Consider the following 4,399-nt stretch of genomic DNA (forward strand, 5'->3'; position numbering starts at 1 on the left):
ATGGGGTGAATTTAGTCGCCCCACTGCAGCGCTGCCTCTGCTTCCTCTGTGCTTGAGGGTGGCAGAGAATACATTGCGTGCCAGTGTGTGGGCGTGGCATGCCACTTATAAGAAGATGCGTTCCTGTTAATGTCAGCCGTGGTTGCGGTTTTGAACAGCGTTCGTCGACATGTAGTATGCCAAATCACTGGGGCTGGGCGGAATTTGCGGAATGCCTCTTTGCGGAATTTTGGAAAAAAAATTGTGGAAATCGAGCGCACAACCTGAGGGACCGTGTGCCCGGGACTGGGGTCCCTCGTGCTTGGGCAGGCTCCCCGATCTCCCCGGCCTGGCTGCGTTGAGAAGCAGGGACCGGCCCCGGGCCTCCTGATTTTTGGTCAGGGCCTGGGATCCCACGTCCTGCGGCCTGCCAAGTGTCCATCTGCCCGGGACAAGAGACCCTGGTGCAGAGCCCCAGAGCCCTGCAAGGGCAGGCGGGAGCCTTACCGCTATGGCTCAGTGTGGGCAGCTGGGAGTCCTTTCGGTCCCGGCCATCTGGTTGCACCTTTCCCTCAGCCATCTGGTCGCACGCAATGCTTTCTAATGGGGCGACCAGATGGCCGGGCCAGCCTGGAAGTCCCGATGAGGGCTCATTTGACTCCCGGATCCCAGTCAGGGCTCCAGGAGGTCGGGCGCATCCGCGCCTAGGATCCCCTCCGTCACTCGGAGCCCGCGAGTTACAAGAAAGGTGGGTAGCCTTCCTCCGGATTAGTAGGGGCAGGGTATGCCGGGACACCCCTCCTGGGGATGGCGGTTCTCAGGCGGGGACCAGATGGGCCAAGCCTGGACGACAATTCCCCGGGGCGTCCGGTGCTCCCTCCTCCAGCCCGCGGCGAGGCAAAGTGCCCAGGACGGGCTCCATGGGTCCCCCGGGCATCCGGGCCCCGGGAGCTCCGCCGGACCTCCCATGCCTGAGGCCCAGCGTGGGGGTCTACGTGCCCCCCCGAGGCCTGCAGCCCCAAAGCCCTGCAGCCCTGGAGCCCTTCAGCCCGGAGCCCCGGAGACCTGCAGCCCCGGAACCCTGCAGCCCTGCAGCCCCGGAGCCCTGCAGCCCCGGAGCCCTGCAGCCCCGGAGCCCTACAGCCCCGGAGCCCTGCAGCCGCAGAGCCCTGCAGCCCCGGAGCCCTGCAGCCCCGGAGCCCTGCAGCCCCGGAGCCCTGCAGCCCTGGAGCCCTGCAGCCCCGGAGCCCCGCAGCCCTGGAGCCCTGCAGCCCCGGAGCCCTGCAGCCCTGGAGCCCCGGAGCCCTGCAGCCCTGGAGCCCTGCAACCCTGGAGCCCTGCAGCCCCGGAGCCCTGCAGCCCTGGAGCCCCAGAGCCCTGCAGCCACGGAGCCCTGCGTGGGCAGGCGGGAACCCTAGCGCGAAGGCTCGGGGTTGGACAGATGGGAGTCCTTTCAGTCCCGGCCATCTGGTTGCTCCTCTCCCCTCGGCCATCTGGTCGCGCGCAATGCTTTTCAATGGGGCGGGCCGGCCTGGAAGTCCCGATGAGGGCTCATTTGACTCCCGGATCCCAGTCAGGGCTCCAGGAGGTCGGGCGCATCCGCGCCTAGGATCCCCTCCGTCACTCGGAGCGTGAGGGTTACAAGAAAGGTGGGTAGCCTTCCTCCGGATTAGTAGGGGCAGGGTATGCCGGAACACCCCTCCAGGGCTGGTGGTTCTTTGCCGGGGACCAGATGGGCTATGCCCGGGCAACATCCTCCCAGGCGTCCGGGGCTCCCTCCTCCGGCCCGCGGCGTGGAAGAGTGCCCGGGACGAGCTCCACAGTGCCTCGGGCAGTCCTCCCCCGGGCGCTCGGGCCCGAGAGCTCCGGTGGTCCTCCAAGTGCCTGAGGCCCAGCCGGGGTCGCCGAGCCCCCCAGGAAGCAGAGCCCCCAGAGCCCTGCGTGGGTGGGCAGGCGGGAGCCCTACCGCTATGGCCCGGCTCTGGGCGGGCAGAGGGGAGTCCTTTCAGTTGCCGGCCATCTGGTCGCTCCTTCCCCCTCGGCCACCTGGTCGCGCGCAATGCTTTCCAATGGGGCGACCAGATGGCCGGGCCGGCCTGGAAGTCCCGATGAGCGTCCATTCGCCTCGCGGATCCCACCCAGGGCTCCAGGAGGCCCAGCCGCTGTCCCCGAGCCCCCCCCCCCCCCGGGAAGCAGAGCCCACCGAGCCCTTGGATCAGGCGGGAGCCCTACCGCTATGGCTCGGCTCTGGGCGGGCAGACGGGAGTCCTTTCAGTTGCCGGCCATCTGGTCACTCCTTTCCCCTCGGCCATCTGGTCGCACGCAATGCTTTCCTATAAGGGGGGCCAGACGGCTTGGGTGGCCTGGAAGTCCCGATGAGGGTCCATTCGCCTCCCGGATCCCAGCCAGGGCTCCAGGAGGCCGGGTGCGTTCACCCCTTGGGTCCCCTCCGTCACCCGGAGCTCGCGGGTTACAAGAAAGGGGGGGTAGCCTTCCTCCGGATTACTAGGGACAGGGTACTCTGGGACCCCTCTCGGTCCTCAGCCGGCAGCTGGATGTGCCCGGATGCCGCCCCAGCCCCGTGTCTGTCCCGGGGCCTGCCGCGTGGCAGGGTGCCCGGGACGGGGTCCGGAGGGCCCGGGGAGGCTTCCTCTGTGCCTGCGGTCCTGGGAGCCCCGGCTGGGTCCAGGGGCCGGGCCCCTGGTTGGGGTCTCCGGCCCCGTCCCCCGGCACTGCCAAAGGCCCGAGACGGGGTTCCGTTGTGGCTGGGGAGCCTCCCCTCGCTGGATCGGGTTCAGGAGCTCCGCCCAGGCCCCTGGGGGCCCCGGGGAGGGCGGCCTCCCCACCCTGGGCTCCGTCCTGGGTCCTGCCGCGTGGCAGGGTGCCTGGGGCGGGGTCCGGAGGGCCTGGGGTGGCTCCCCCTGTGCCTCCGGGCCTGGGAGCCCCGGCTGGGTCCAGGGGCCCGGGCGGGCCCCAGGTAGGGGACTCCGTCCCCGGGCCCCGTCCCACAGGCCGGCGGCACTCCCAAAGGCCCGGGACGGGGTTCCGTTGTGGCCGGGGAGCCTCCCCTCGCTCGTCTGGGTTCAGGAGCTCGGCCGGGCCCCTGGGGGCCCCGGGGAGTGCGGCCTCCCCACCCTAGACTCCGTCCTGGGTCCTGCCGCGTGGCAGGGTGCACGGGCTGGGTCCGGAGGGCCCGGGGAGGCTCCCCCTGCGCCTCCGGGCCCGAGCTCCAGATGGGTCCAGGGGCACGGTTGGGCCCTGGGTCGGGGAGGCTTCCTCTGTGCCTGCGGTCCTGGGAGCCCCGGCTGGGTCCAGGGGCCGGGCCCCTGGTCGGGGTCTCCGGCCCCGTCCTGCGGCACTGCCAAAGGCCCGTGACGGGGTTCCGTTGTGGCCGGGGAGCCTCCCCTCCGTGGATTGGTTTCAGGAGCTCCGGCCGGGCCCCTGGGGGCCCCGGGGAGGGCGGCCTCCCCACCATGGGCTCCGTCCTGGGTCCTGCCACGTGGCAGGGTGCCTGGGGCGGGGTCCGGAGGGCCCGGGGAGGCTTCCCCTGTGCCTCCGAGCCCGGGAGCTCCGGCTGGGTCCAGGGGCCCAGTCGGGCCCCGGGTCGGGGTCTCCGGCCCCGGGACCCGTCCCCCGGCCTGCGGCACTGCCAAAGGCCCAGGACGGAGTTCCGTTGTGGCCGGGGAGCCTCCCCTCGCTAGATCGGGTTCAGGAGCTCCGGCCGGGCCCCTGGGGGCCCCGGGGAGGGCGGCCTCCCCAACCCGGCCTCCGTCCTGGGTCCTGCCGCGTGTCAGGGTGCCCAGGGCGGGGTCCGGAGGGCCCGGGGAGGCTTCCCCTGCGCCTCCGGGCCTGGGAGCCCTGGCTGGGTCCCAGGTCGGGGTCCCCGTCCCCGGGCCCCTGCCTCCGGCCTGCCGCTCTGCCAAGGGCCCGGGACTGGGGTCTGTCGGTCCCGTGCAGGCCTCCCCTGCTTGTCGAGGTTTTCTGCGGGCCCCGGGTCGGAGGGCCCGTCGGGTCCCCCACGCAGCCTCCATGGCTGGGGCCCAGCTGGGGGCCCTGGGCCTCCGGCCCCCCCATGCCCTGGCACCCGCTCACTCGTTCGTTGGGGCACAGAGCGACCAGATACCTTCCCTTCCGAGCCCGGCCGTCTGGTAGTAACTTTCCCCTTCCGCCATCTGGTCGCGCCTGTCCCCTCGGCCATCTGGTCGTGCACGTTTTATTTGGCTATCTTCCCTTCGGCCATCTGGTCGCGCGCAATGCTTTCCTATGGGGCGACCAGATGGCCCGGCTCGCTTGGAAGTCTCAATGAGGGTCCATTTGCCTCCCGGATCCCAGCGAGGGCTCCAGGAGGTCGGGTACATTCGCGCCATGGGTCCCCTCTGTCACCTCGTGCGCACGGATTACAAGAAAGGGGGGTAATTTT

The sequence above is a fragment of the Triturus cristatus genome, chromosome 7 (genome assembly GCF_964204655.1).
Source record: "Triturus cristatus chromosome 7, aTriCri1.1, whole genome shotgun sequence".
NCBI classification, from domain to species: domain Eukaryota; kingdom Metazoa; phylum Chordata; class Amphibia; order Caudata; family Salamandridae; genus Triturus; species Triturus cristatus.